We start from the raw sequence: 15,678 nt of genomic DNA, 5'->3' as shown, positions 1-15,678 counted from the left end.
CTATCTTGAGAAGGTCACCGGATTGCTGCCCCTTCTTTTTTGAAACCTGATCTGGGGACTACAAACAGCCACAATGAATTGGATTACTGCCATGTGCTCTAAATTGGGCTGACAAGGCTGACTCAGTGCCAGGACTTGACACAGGATGCAGCTTGAAATATTCACTTGGGGAGACGGTTGAGATTTCTTTTTAATTTTCAACGATGCTATTTGAAGAAATAGGATTGAGTATGAACATTGAAGAGTGAATTAAATATTTGTTATGCCCTTGGATAGAGAAGATCCACAAAAGTCAGAAATTTTCTGTGTTAAATTTCATGTTCTGGGGATTACTTGGCTACACTGGGAAACTGCTGTTCCTTTTAAAAAGAGGTGAGCGGTGGCTCACGCCTATAATCCCAGCACTTTGAGAGGCTGAGGTGGGCGGATCATGAGGTCAGGAGTTTGAGACCAGCTTGACCAACATGGTGAAACGCCGTCTCTACTAAAAATACAAAAATTAGCCAGGCGTGGTGGCATGCACCTGTAATCCCAGCTACTTAGGAGGCTGAGGCAGGAGAATCACTTGAACCTGGGAGACAGAGGTTGCAGTGAGCTGAGATCACACCACTACATTCCAGCCTGGGCGACAGAGCGAGACTCCATCTCAAATAATAATAGTAGTAATAATAATAATAATAAATATAAAAAGGTGAGCCTTCTCTTTAGCATTATAAGTATAAAATTTGTTCAAATGTCCATAAAAAGCAAAGGAAAGTCCCTCTTATGAGCAAGGATATGTACAAACATAAACACAGTTTCTTTTATTTGCGTGTGAATTTGCAAGCAGCACCTCACTGGAGCTGAACTTTTGTTATATAAATAAAACCATCTGGTATAGCCAAAGAATTTCAGTCTCTAGAGAATAGGATCATAAACAATTGATCCTCTACAGACCTTTCAGTATTTTAGTTTGAGTAAAGCTTTCCCACAGCTCTGCTTCAGCTCTGCTTTAATTATTTTATCTGTTTTTAATCTTCTAAGGATTTTATAATTTGGACTCTCTAATGTCTTTGTATGAGTGCATAGGGAGAAAGTCTACTCCACCATTTTTGGCAATGTGAACAAGAGTGCATCCTTTAAGGCTTTTTGGTTAATGAATCATAAGTAGATAGTCAGATTAATAGAGAGTTTGGAAGAAGGAAGTATAGGATTCCATTTTTCTGATGGGAAAATGAAACATGGAGAGCTAAGTTCAAGGTCCCATGTCCCACAACTATTAACTGCTAAACACAATCCAGATTTTGTAAATCCCAGTTGAATAATCTTTTACTCAACATTGTCTTTAACTTATTGTTTATTTTCTTTTAGGCATGGATAGCAAACATGCCTCTGAGTAAAACAAAGAGAATCCAGTCTTTGACCAATTGACCAAAGAAGACCCAGCAGCTGGGAAGTTGGTCAAGTCTCATAAGAATGAGGTTGGATTTTTTTTTTCTTTAACCTCTCCTGCCCCTTTAGCAAAATTGTTTAGTACTAATTCATTTCTTGGAAGAAGTGAATTTCTAGGAAGCTTCTAAAATGACGCTATAGTTATCTGAAAGACCAAAAGAGATAGATTGCAAAACTCATATTACTGAATGTTGGGGCAGCTTAACACTAATGCCTGAACCCCATACTTAGAAAGTAGAATTTCATTGGTCTAGATGGGGCTTTCCAAGATAAATCTAAATATGCAGGCTAGGTTTGAGTATGACTGTTTGATGCACCTGGAGCATATCATTCACAAGGACAGCAGGTCTACAGATTCTCATCTTTCTCCTAGGGTGATCTTCTTTGCTCAGGAATAATTTGAAGTGAAACCAAGAAATCAGTTAGCTATATGGGAAGAGGCTCTGGAGAGAGAGAAAACAACTGGATATAAAAAGAAGACTCATCCCAAACTTGTTTCTACTTTGTGAGACTTGACTAGACCTCCATGGTAGCTTGGGTGACTGGAAGTGGTAGACACAGGTTGATAGAGTCTCCTGACGCTGACCACAGCATCTCTGGCACCATTTTTGTGGCCAGCGGAAATATTATAGATCTTGCATTTTAATTAGGAGACATAGCAATGCAGTAGTTTTTATGATTTGTTTTGGCACATGATGGCATTAATAGCAAACTGTATTTGGATGTGACTTTTAGGCTGCTTTATGCTTGCCTATCACTGATATTTGCTGAGTCATTTGGGAACGGGATGTGCTGTGCATCTTAACTGATAGATGAAAGAACTTCCCTAGTCTGGTAAAATGCAGATTTCAATTAGCACAATTTTAAAATATTTTAAGGCTTAGAAGCCATAAAATAAATTCAAAGAAGCACAATAAAATAATTGAAGCTGAGGTCTACCTTTTCTTTTGGACACCAAGGTATCACTGGTATCAAATCACTATTTGCCATTTGCAAGGAATCTATTCCCAACTTTATCTTTTGCCAAAACCGTGGGCAAAGTGAACACTGACATCTCAGTTTGAGAGTGAATCCAAGTTTTGTATCATGTTAGCATCCTTAGTGGTTTCTTTTTAAAAATAGTTCTTCCTTTACTTTGTAGTTCATGCTTTTCCCAGAGTGGTACAGAGGAATTTAAGTAATGTTGCAGCTAACAGGGAAAGACCAGCCTTTCCATCTCAGGCAGGCCGATTCACTGATTAGGCTTTCTGTTATTGCAGGGGAGTGGGCTGGGAACAGACAGGAGTAGTGTAACTCATAGGCCTTAGACCACCTTCTTTTTACCTTCTAGAAAGGATCAAACCTGGCCATATGACATCTTCAACTTTGTTTTTCATATTGCGACTTGAAAATTGTTGGATACTGGCTGGGAGCAGTGGTTCATGCCTGTAATCCCAGCACTTTGGGAGGTTGAGGCAGCGGATCACCTGAAGTCAGGAGTTCAAGACCAGCCTGGCCAATATGGCCAAACCCCATCTCTACTAAAAATACAAAAATTAGCTGGGCATGGTGGTGGGCAGCTGTAATCCCAGCTACTCGGGAGGCTGAGGCAGGAGAATCACTTGAACCGAGGAGGTGGAGGTTGCAGTGAGCCAAGATTGTGCCACTGCACTCCAGCCTGGGTGACAGAGCAAGACTCCATCTCAAAATAAATAAATAAATAAATAAAATAAAATTATTGATTACTGTCCAGATACTGTTTTGGAACAAGGCAGAGAGGAGATAAGTGAATTTTTATAAACTATATACTGTGTTTCTTAATATATTCACATTTACTCAAAATAACCAAATATGATTACATGTTATAAAGTTTTGTTCTGTTATTTATCCTTCAAAATAAGAATGCAACATTTAAACAGTTGGCCTCTTACTGGGACAGAATATTGAGAATTTATTGACAACTGGTGGTGTTAAACTAGTGTTATACCAATTACATTGTAATAGAAAGAATGATGGCCGGGGATCAGTCCTGTAAGGTAGTCCTGGGCTCAGCTTTGCTGCTCACTAGCTCTCTGACTTTGGACAAATGATCTCGTTCTCTTGTGAATGGCAAGAGAGGAAGTAGAGATTGCTGTACCAGCTTTAAATACTGTGGTGCGTTAGACGAGATTTATATTTTTGCTTTCAAGAAATCCATATTCACTTATAAGTTATTACATTAGCTATCCCTTAGAGAATAATAATTTCTTCTTAAGAATGTATAGAACATTGTGAAAGAGGTATCAAGACTGACCCTAACAACTGTTGTTGTTTTGTTTTCCTCCTCTTCTGTCTATGAGAAAAGTCCTTGGCTTGTGTAACTTCAATGTTAGATACATTACTCTGTCACTCTTGAATACCCACAGGACATATGGCAAACTTTTTGATGAGCTCAGTAGGACAAGTCAGACCTCAGAGCAAAACTTTTTGCTCAGCAGTTGTTTCTGTTCTCATACACTTTGCTGTGGGGTTGATTTTCTGCCTCTGACAAAACCAGTGCAGTTCCAGGAGGGCTCCCACCTGCTGGTCCAGTCATGGTTAGCTACCCTTCCCTGACTGAGATGGCCATAGCCTAAGGTCAGCCAGGGACCCCTCCTCCCCCATGGAATTCTCTCCCAGCTTCTTATTCCTAGCTCCCTTTCTTTGCTCTCACCATGTTATCTGACTTTCTCACAGACGTTTGTGGGAAAATAGAGGGTGTGTTTGCCCTCCATGTGGTTAAAAGTGAATTTCCATGCTGGAAACATTGCTTCACTAAAATAAGGTCCTAGATTTTACATTAAAAAAGGAAGTTTCTCCAAGATGCTGTGAAGCATTACCCAACTGCCACTCTGGTCACTAAAATAAAATAACATGCTCTCTTAACAGACGAGTCTTTTGGAGAAAATGCTGTGTAACTCTAAGTGAAAAGAACATGAGTATTTTGTTCAATGTCTTCATATATTTAAACTAGGGGAAATATCTGTCAAATTAAAAAAAGTCTGATAATTGATGAAAATGATTGAGACCTAGTAAGTGGTTGTTAGAAATCATTTTTAAAATCATAAAATCCCAGAAGTAAGTACAGTGAGTATATAGTATGTGCCCAAATATTTCATGAAAAAATAAAGGTTATTACTTAGACAATCTTTGGCTGAAACTGAGAGATGAGGGAAATGTCCTCTTCATTCTTACACAGTGTGAGCTCATTTAAAATATTTTTAAAAAACAAATCAGTTGAATTTGAGAAAATTGTGGAATTTTTTTAGCAAGATTTGGAACATTGAACATCTAGAGTAGGCTCCCTAAACCCCTTCAATTGGAAAATATAAAATGTCCTCTAGATGGAGCAGCAGGCTTTTTCTTTGTTAAGACAAAGAATTTTTATTTTTGTGAAAGGAACTTCAGAAATTCATTTAAACAGAAAAAAATTTAAAGAACCTTATTCTTAAGAATAAGGTAAGTGGGCCAGGTGCAGTGACTCACACCTGTGATCTCAGCACTTTGGGAGCCTGAGGCGGGCAGATCACAAAGTCAGGAGTTTGAGACCAGTCTGGCCAACACGGTGAAACCCCATCTCTGCTAAAAATACAAAAATTAGCTGGTGGCGCATGCCTGTAGTCCCAGTTACTCAAGAGGCTGAGGCAGGAGAATTACTTGAACCTGGGAGTCGGAGGTTGCAGTGAGCCGAGATTGTGCCACTGCACTACAGCCTAGATGTCAGAGTGAGATTTCATCTTAATAATAATAATAATAATAATAATAATAATAATAATAATGTTAGCATATATTATTGGGAATATCTACTCTTCAATGAAGGAAATGTTATATTTCAGACAGTGTAACTTATCCTCATATATGCTGGAGTAAAATGCATTTGGTTTAAAAATTCTCCAAGTGAGATTCACTGAGTTTTGGAGGCTTGCTGTACATGTGCAAGAGCCAGGAAGCTACGGATGTCCTTTAAAGATGTGAGTGTAACTGAGAGGGAGGAATAATGAGGACTGAGAATGACAAGGGTTAGGGAAAGTCCTTTTGTTTAGACAGAAACATTTTCCAAAGATAGTTTCAGTGTCTGCCTAAATTGGATTTGTGATGTGAAATACAGAAAGCTTGAAGTCATCTGACACGTCCTCCTCATTTTACAAAAGAAGATGCCAAGGCCCAGAGAAGTGGCTGTCATTCTCTTGTATCAGTGGAGTTAGTGATGGCACAGAACAAAATTGGATAAGCAGTGCAGTGGACCTTTGTTGTTTTAGCTGCCTCTTACTAACAACACTGATTTTCTTTTGGGAATTATACTCCTCCAACTGTATGGAATCTTGGAAAGCTAATAAAGGAAGCTGAGGGGTCCCTAGATACTCTTGTATAGCCAAAGGTTAGGCATGTGACCTAGTCAGGCTCTCGAGGGACTTCAAATCTTCAGCAGAGTTTTTATAAGGAAATATGAAACAGTTGGAATTCATTTATTTTAGATGATAACTTAATATTCATTTTACTAAGTAGGATTCTTCAACCTTCCTACTAGTTCTGTGGAATCTCCAATAACCCAACAATTCCCCATTTTGCTTAATGCTTGGACAGAGTTAGTTTCTTCCAATACTTGCAACCAAAGAACCTTGAGTAACTCCCTAGCCCATCAATGAAGCAAGACCTTCTTATTGCAAATTTAAATCTCCCAACAGAATCACCATAAGTCACCAAGAGTAATTTAAGATGTATTCATATAGGGAAAATAAACACACTCTAATTCCCCAACCAAAAACATAATCAGAATATTATGTTCTAATTCTTTTGAACCATGGCAAATTTTCAATTATAGTAAGAAGAATCTGACAATACTGCTGTAATAAATATTTGTTGACTAAATGAGAAAAAGTTTTCCATTATATAACATTATACTAGAGAGCGCTCTAAAATGTTATTTAATATAGCACTTACGTTTATGTTTTCTGACTATAAAAGTAATACTGATTTATTTTGTCCAGGTTTTGCTTAAATATTAAAATTAAAAAAATAAACTTTTGTTTGTTTTCTATTTAGAAATCAGAAAAAAGGGGCAAATAAATACCAAACTGAAAACATGTATTGTACAAACCACAAGCCATATGATATTTGAATCAGACTAAAATAACAATGGAGTAATGAGGTCTTTACAATTTTTTTTCCTTTCAAATTCCTTCTCAGAAAGCGTTTGACTTAACCCTGTTATTTAGAAAAAGTGTCGCAAAAGCTTCATTTATAAAAAAATGTAATTCCTTTTAATGTACCCAGCAAGTGGACCCTCCCTCCCTCTCTCCCTTTTAATATTTCAGAATACAATTTTAAAAGGGAGCTTGATGTTTATGTTTCTTTAGGCTATTATAACTAATCTATTATAACTAATCTTTGGAATGATTCAACATTATATGATTTATAAACTGAAAAGTCTCGTATATCAACAATGAAATCTACTAGAAACAGGCCACTCTTATCTTAATGGCATTTTAAGACAGAATTTGCAGTTTGGCTCAGCTTAACAAGGCAGGGAAAAGAATGGTTAACAGCCTGAGAGCATGCACATTGACATTCAGTGGTGAGCCAGCAGAGGGCTTTTCTGTATTTGCAACAAGCAACTTGTTAATGGCAGATTCCTAACACAATTGAAGAATGATTACTTTATGAAATATAAGGTCATGCTAAAGGGAAATCAATTTCCTACACACGAGCTAAATAAAAATAAAATAGACTGGTTAGTAGAATGAAGGCAGACAAGGACTTAGATAGGTTAGTAGAATGAAGCTTATATGATTTAATTCAACCTAATATTTGACTTCTTAATGTGCCATCGTTTTGAAGATCACAATGTGTATTACTTAGATAGAAGTCCAGGTAAAAACTTAGCAGTTTGTGGGACCCACTCAAGTTAGATTTTGATATAGACAGTGCCCTATCATGGCTCTTTAAGAGTCACAGTGGTGCGCTGGAGCCAGCTCCTGGTGGCTCCTGAACGCCCATTATTAAATTTGGAGGAATTTTGTGAGCCAGTTGAAATCACATTAGTAGCTCAAAATTGGCCATAGTGGGAGTATTATACCATGGACATCTGCAAACACTACAAAGTAGGATCTTTCCCTTTCCCCAGTGGAGGTTGTTAAATGGTTACCAGAATATCACCGAACATAACACAAAGGGGAATTTTCTGAGAACTGTGTCATCTAAAATCATGAATAGATTCTCATGCCTGTTCGTGCCTGCCTTGTCCAGCCCAGCTGGTATGCAAAAAATCATCCTTGAAGGTTTGGTTTCATCTTTCAATTATTGGGAGTTCAATCTGGCTCTTTCTCTGCTAATAAGTGAGCGGGGTCTGGAGGTGGATTCTGGAGCCACTAGTGTTTGGTGTGCAGGTGGATGACATGGGGAGTATCTTGGTGTATCTATGAGCCTTAGTGTATCCATGAAAATTGAGCTACAGTCCCCATCCTTTTCTCCATTGCTTAATTTGTACCTTCTGTTTAAAATGCAGTCAGTGCAATTGTTTCCAGGAATAGTTATCCTATCTATAGCCTTTCAGCTATGCACCTTACATGACATCTATCATCGTTGATGTGATAATATTGTTATTTATAAATGTCGATGGGGTATCAGATTTATTAACATTACACTAAGCGTACAATGAACAATTAGGTTTTATTTTATTTTCTGTAGCTGATCTTATGACTGTCATTCACTGCTCTGTTTGGATGACTTAGGTAAATGTCTTTCAGAATTCCAGTCCCTTGCCATTTGCCCATAGGTGTGGGAAGTGGAGGGGGTTTCACTTGTCCTTGTCTGTCTTAGGGAGACTGGTTCTTCCACCTGGACATCATTCCCCGGAGGCGTGTTGGTCTCTGCTGCGGGTGTGTGCTCTGAGCTTCTCCTTAGGCTGAGGACCTCTGCTATACAAATGGTCTTCTCCCTAGGGCTCTGCTGATGTCTGCAGCTGCTGTTGAAAGCCACTGTAACTCCTGCTTTGTTCCAGTTATTTTCAGCTGATATAGATTTGGGGCTCTATATCAGCTCTTACTGGCTTTGTGAGAAGTCTAACTGGACTTCCTCCTCTAGGCCAGGGCCCTCCAAATTTAACCTGAGACTGGTTAAGGCCATGAGGGGAAGGGGATGTTCGGACATGCCTCATTATGCCCTCCTCCATTTTAGACTTCAGGAAAAGCCAACTAGTATTTAACATCAATGCACATCTTAGGTCTGATAAGAAACATTTATAATCTATTTTCTCTGAAGTCTGCTACCTGGAGGCTTCATTGACATGATACAACTTTGGTGTCCACAACCTCTTATGGAACCTGGACGTTCCTTTCTATTGATAATAACTCTTTCAGCCAATTGCCAATCAGAAAATTTTTAAATCTATCTATAACCTGGAAGCCTGCCCATTTCAAGTTGTCCCACCTTTCTGGTCTGCATCAGTGTATATCTTAAATGTATTTGATTGATGGCTCATGTCTCCCTAAAATGTGTAAAACCAAACTTTGTCTTAACCACCTTGTGCACATGTTCTCAGGGTCTCCTGCGGGCTGTGTCATGGCCATGGTCATTCATATTTGGCTCAGAATAAATATTCATTCATTCATTTATTCATTTATTTTTACAGAGACACTCTCTGTTGCCTAGGCTGGAGTGCAGTGGAGCGATCTTGGCTAACTGTAACCTCTGCCTCCCGGGTTCAAGAGATTCTCCTGTCTCAACCTCCTGAGTAGCTGGGACTACAGGCGCCTGCCACCATGCCCGAGATATTTGTGTGAGGCTGCATGCAATGTAGCTCAAACCAGGAGGCAAGCCAGATGTTGGATTCTGAATTGCAGCACATTACTATCAGATAGCTTTAAACAAAATGACCCTGGAAACTTAATGAATCTCAGTTGCTTACAGGATGAAGTCCATATAAATTAGTTGAAACATAGGTCTTTGTATCATCTGAACTTTTCCTCTCTTTCTAATCTCATTTCCCATTACACTTCACCCCATGCTCCAATCCTTCCCACTGAGCTCTACAAGTACATCAGGAAAAGGAGATGACCATTGGCATCATCATTATCATCATTGCCACTAACAATATTTACTAAGCATTGTTCTCGATCAAACACTGCACGTGAGCCTGCGGGGAAATGCAAGATGCGTAAGTCAAGATCCCAGCTCTTAATCACCTATAAACATAGTAGAAGTGACGGGTATGTACAGGAAAGATAAATAGAAATATAAATTAATTAAATTGTAAGTGCCAAGGAGTAGTTAAGAGTGGGAGCATGATTTCCTGAGATGTGAAATAGTGCTCTGCATTAGGTTTATGTGTCCACAAATAAATGTGACTGTGGAGAAACAAGAAAAGGTGAGGAGGGGATATTCCAATTTTCTCTATGAAGACAATTCCTGTGATTTATCCATTGCTTTTGTACTCCTCCTTCTCCCTCATCTTCAAAGCTATTGTAACTGCAACATGAATTCATAATACAAATGAACAGATATTTTTCAGTGATTGAGAACCCTCATCCAAGACTCCTTGAGCCCTTGGCTTGCGGACTTGGGAGATGTCATTTTACAAGCTCAAATATATTAGCTTGACCTGTGGAGGGCAATGCTTAGATTCATCCACATGGAGCAGTTAGCCTCGTCTATTGGATTGAGGCCATGCACAAAAACACTGAGCAAGAAGAGGCTTTGATAACTCTGCTTTCCCCAGGGTCTTATGGCAGAGGCATACATAATTCATTCAGTCAACAAATATTTTTGAAATACTGTGTTCAGTAATGAGCAAAAGAAGATATTATAATGTGTGTCATGCCCTCAAAAATTCATAGCAGGTAAGACGGACTCATACAGAAATAAATATATATGTACTGTGATGAGAAAAATGGTAGTGGTATGAATGATCTACATCTCAGAGAAGGCTGGACACCTTGGCAGTGGAGGAAGCCTACACCAAAAAGATAATGTTTAAATTTAATCTAGAAGAGAAGGAAGAAATAGCTTTGCTCTGGTGGAAAAATACTGTAGGTATTGGTGCCCATTTGCCTATAGAGATGCCACAACCCTGTGGCACCTCCCATCTGTTTTCCCAGAGGTAGTAGCCCTTAGGCATAGCCTGTGGAGGCAAGTGGAACTGGATGTTTTCTTCTAGGCCTGGTGAATTACTTTTCTTGCCAAAGAAACCTCTTTGAGGTTGTTTCTGGTTGGAGTCTGTGTTGGTCCATTTTGCATTGCTATAAAGGAATACCTGAGACTGGGTAATTTATAAAGAAAAGAGGCTTATTTCACTCTTGGTTTTCAGGCTGTACAAGAAGTGTGGTGCCAGTATCTGCTTCTGGTGAGGGGCTCCGGAAGCTTCCAATCATGGTGGAAGGTATAGGGGGAGCAGGACAGTGAGAGAGGAGCAAGAGAGCAAGGTGGGGAGATCTGAGACATTTTTTAGCAACCAGATCTCATGGTAACTCATTACCACAGGGAGGGCACCAAGTGATTCGTGGTCTGTTCCCCACGACCCAAGCAATTCTGACTAGGCCCTACATCTAACATTGGAGGTCACATTTTAACATAAGATTTGAAGGGGACAAACATCTAAACCCCATCAGAGTACTCTCCACATGTTTCCTCATTCTCTTGGACTAGTGGCTACCCAGGACATATACTTATAATGGATTTCATAAAAGAAAGACAACCATCCAAAACTCTTCAATCACATAGCAAGCCTCTGCAGAAGTTATGCCTGCTATCATTACATTGGCCAGAGAAAGTCAGTTGGCCAATTCAAACATCAATGAGCAGGGAAAATATAATTTTTCTACCTCAATAGGAGGTATAATAAAGCTACTTAGAAGAGCAAAGGCATATCTATGATTCTATGTCAGGGAGGCAATGAATGAAGAACTGGGAATAATAACCTAATCAATCCAAGGGCATTCCTGCCTGCTGCTCTCTGCATTCCACCATCTGATTCTTAAATGAATGTTTTTATCCTGAAGCCACTCAGTGTCAAAAAGAGCCTGACAGATCTCCAATCCTGTCAGAACTTCCCTGTGTCATTAAAGTTTCCCTGACTCCCACCAATGGAGCACATAATAGAAATCTAGCTCACAGGTTCTCTTGGTTCTAACTCCTGATAGCAGAAGAGTGAGCTGGACTCAGCAGAAGGCTTGGTGGCATTGAGATCACTTCACAGCACTTCATTTCTGTTCCTGTTCAGGTTCTCACTTACAACCTTTATCTGTCCTCTTGTCTAATAGCTTTCCTTTAAATTTTTTTTTTTTTTTTTTTTTTTGAGATGAAGTCTCGCTCTGTTGCCCAGGCTGGAGCGCAATGGTGTGATCTCAGATCACTGTAACCTCCACCTCCCAGGTTCAAGCAATTCTCGTGCCTCAGCCTCCCAAGTAGCTGGGATTACAGGCATGCACCACCATGCCTGGCTAATTTTTTTGTATTTTTAGTAGAGACTGGGTTTCACCATATTGGCCAGGCTGGTCTCAAACTCCTGACTGCAGGTGATCCACCTGCCTGGGCCTCCCAAAATGCTGGGATTATAGGCGTGAGCCACTGCACCCAGCCTGTCTAGTATCTTTCAAGGAGGTTTTTCTGGGAAAATGTACCTTTATCTTTTTGCATGTATACATTCCAATTCTCAATTTTTTTCTATGTCTAAATGGATGATTTGGGGACCGTGGAGTAGTAGAACCCCATCTAATTCATAGTACCCCTCAGCGGAAGGCCATGTTATTAGTCAGGGTTCTCCAGAGAAACAGAACCAAGAGTTACTGGATAGATGTAGTCATGGAAACCACCGCTTGTATCTTTGCTTCCTTCTGAACATCTGCTCCATTCTCGTACTTCTTTCTGCAGAATAGCTCTTGCTTTGGTTATTTAATAGCATGCACATGAGTAAAAAATAGTTGCCATCTCCACTTCTGCTGGATCACAAAGCTCCAGGGCCCACAACCTTATGTCAACACATGGCCTTTTCTCTGTGATTTACATTTCAATACCTGAGAACGGGAATCAGATCAGTGTTAGGACTACCGATATGTTATATTGCTTAGCATCAAGTGACTATTGCTGGTGGCCAGAGTGTGAATGCATTCATTTTCTATTGCTGCTATAACAAATTGCCACAAATTTAGTAGCTTAAAGCAATGGACATTTATCTTATAGAGCGGGATATCAGAAGGCTGAAATAGGACACTGGGGTAACATCAAGAGGTCAGCAGGACTGTATTTGTCTAGAAGCTCTAGTGGAGAATCCATTTTTTGCCTTTTCTAGTTTCTAGAAGCTGTGTGCTTCATTTCTGATTGCTTTTTCCATCTTCAAAAAAAAATTTTTTTCACTTACAAGGACCCTTGTGATTATATTTGGCCCACACTTATAATCCAGGATAATCTCCCCATCTAAAAATCCTTAATCATGGGCTGCAAAGGCTGTTTTGTTATGTTAAGTAAAATTCACAGGTTCTGGGAATTAAGACAGACATCTTTGTTGAGGGGGTAGAGAGGAGCAGCATTATTCCATTATTCATAGGGAGGGTCATAAATATGTGTTGCCAATGGAACAGAGGCTGTGAGTAGGAGGAGTTTCTTTGCATAAAGAGTGAGGTAAGAATATGAAAATTAAGTAACACGTCTACTTCCATCTACTTCATTTTTCCATCCTCTGTTTCTTTCCCCTCCAGTGGAATCTGTCAGCACTCTCACATTTGTAATTTGCCTGGACTTCTTTTTCTTACTAGAATGAACTAGTATTTAATTTTCTCAAAGCTAGATTCTCTCTTTATCATAATGCAGATGCCTAATCCCCTTAGACTTGATGAGAAAATGTGAGACGCCATGAAGGATGGTTTGGGAATCTGTGCTTCTAATAGGTTTGCTAGGTAATTGTTGCACACACCAAAGTTTAAGAACCACCTCTGTATTCTCAGTAAAGCTGATAAGCTTATCTTGTTAGAAGAGAAGACTGAAGAAAACCTTCCAAAGGAACTAGTGTATTTTCACTGCAGCTTTTGGGAGATAATGATAACAATTTTGCATGTAACTCAGTAAGACTCTAATTCAGGCTGGGGAAGAGGTGGTCATGTCAAGATAAAGGGGAAGCCTTTTTATAGGCTGATCAAGATTTTTTTGACTCTCAAATCACAATGAAGGGCACAGTTCTTTCTAACTTATGTTTTCATACTGATTTGTGCTGTGTTGACTATCATAGTAACACCATATCTCCAAAGGCAGTTTTCCATATCAATCTTGCCAATATAGGGGAAGCAGAAGATGATGGGCTAACTTTTGACACTCCAGTGGCTCTTGTCATAGACCAGATTGCCAGGGGTCTGATTTGGAAACTTGGTGTTGTATGAAGTAATCCAATCATGACATTTTGGGATTTAACAGGTTTTGTTTTATAGTTTAAACAATTGGATCCAAGTATAGCATGCTTTCTTTACAAATTTACAGTTACTTAGTTTGAAGAACTTTTGTTTGTAAGTAAGCTAAGTAAGTTGTAATTAAGTTGAAAAAGTAAGAAAGAAAATATATAAAGTAACCTAGAAAATAAAATCATGTAATTTTTGGTGCTTGGTGGTTTAGTTTTAATAATATGGCAGATTACATGATATAAAAATCTTCTAAGTATAAAGTACTTGGAAGTACTGAATTTAATAAAATAGTCAACCATGTAAATGGTTGAGTGAGTTCACTAGGATGTAAGGAATATTACCAGAGACCAAAAACAAAACAGAAACTGGACTTGGTTTTCCTTCACTTTATGTTTGGGATTTGAATTTATACTCTGTGGTCTGTGAACCCTTAAGCTGAGAAATTAACGTGAAGCTCCCTGGAGCACTTGACAGAAGTTGGTACAAAATCTTTTTTGGAGGGGAATATCCTCAACTTTGGTGGTAAAGGATTCCCATAGAAAATGCCCTGCCAGACATGGACCCCAAATTCAAAATTACAAAATCCATGAAGTCATCTATCCTAAGTGAGAGAAACAAACAACAAACAACAAGATTAGAACCACCCCTACTGCCATTAAAAAATTGAAATAACATTCTTTCTCAACAACTCTAAAATAAGTACGTAAAAATTATTGAAGATATAAAGGAATTCAAAGCATGAGAAACCAACTTTATGGTATAAAATAGTGCCTTACATTAATATTTTCACTATGTGGTACAAGTGCAATGTGTTGTAGTAGTTCAGAGAATGAAGACAGCTGTAGAAACTGAACTTGATGCTAAAATGTTGACAAGATAAAATTTAGTTGGAGAAACATTACTTCTTTCAAGGTATCACTTAGATATTGCAAATCAATGGCATCACAGCAAGTTGAAAAACAAATATCGCTATAAAACATAACACATTAATTTCTGGGGATGAGTGTTAAATTGAAATCATGACCAACACAGATACTGTTTATGAAATATAATCATATCGTTATTCAGAAAAGGTAACATAGATGCCACTTCTAAAATTATATGAAACATCCCAGAAATTGCCAAGCAATGCACATCCAGAAAGCATAAATAGAATACTACAAACCATCTTGTAATAAGACAGTTATATCCAGAGGGGCAAACATCATCTTAAAGATATAGGATTCTATTTGCTGGATCAATGATAACATAAATTCTGGATAAAATCTATGAACTAGAAATGTGTTAGGTTTAGTAACACAAGTAAAGAGTATTTGCATTTCACTAGCAGAATGCGATATTAAGGGAGTCAAAGGTTATCTACTTGAAATTTGTTGTCAATTGATGAAAAATGAGTGTTGTATAAATCACCAAAGAAATTAACTTTCTTCAAAGATGATGAACTTCATTACAAATAGACCTGTTATTATCATTGACATACTTACTATTTGATAAAAATTTTCCCATTCTTGACAGTTGTTTTAATGTGTTGGGTTGAGGCCAATAGGCTGTCAGGTGTCAACTTTCTAAAGATCATATTCCATGTGGGAAAATGAGCAGTGCTTTTGTAGCAGAAAGGGAACTGTTTATTGCTTGCATTATGTAGTTGTCTCAGACTTCTTATGAACTTAATATCACTTCCCAAGCTGGTGGCTGGCTTACTTTTTGCCAAAGTTCCTTTGTCAGGGTGGAATGAAATATAAAATGTCAATTATGTTTTGACAGTAATAATTACATGTAGCAACAGTCATAAATTCCATTTTTTGTGGCTCTGAGTCTAATCTTTTATCTAAACTCTCTTCTATTGTAGCTATTTAAGGAAGTCTAT

Source organism: Rhinopithecus bieti, unplaced genomic scaffold (assembly GCF_001698545.2).
Source record: "Rhinopithecus bieti isolate Rb0 unplaced genomic scaffold, ASM169854v2 scaffold_5153, whole genome shotgun sequence".
NCBI lineage: Eukaryota > Metazoa > Chordata > Mammalia > Primates > Cercopithecidae > Rhinopithecus > Rhinopithecus bieti.
This window is presented reverse-complemented; position numbering follows the sequence as displayed.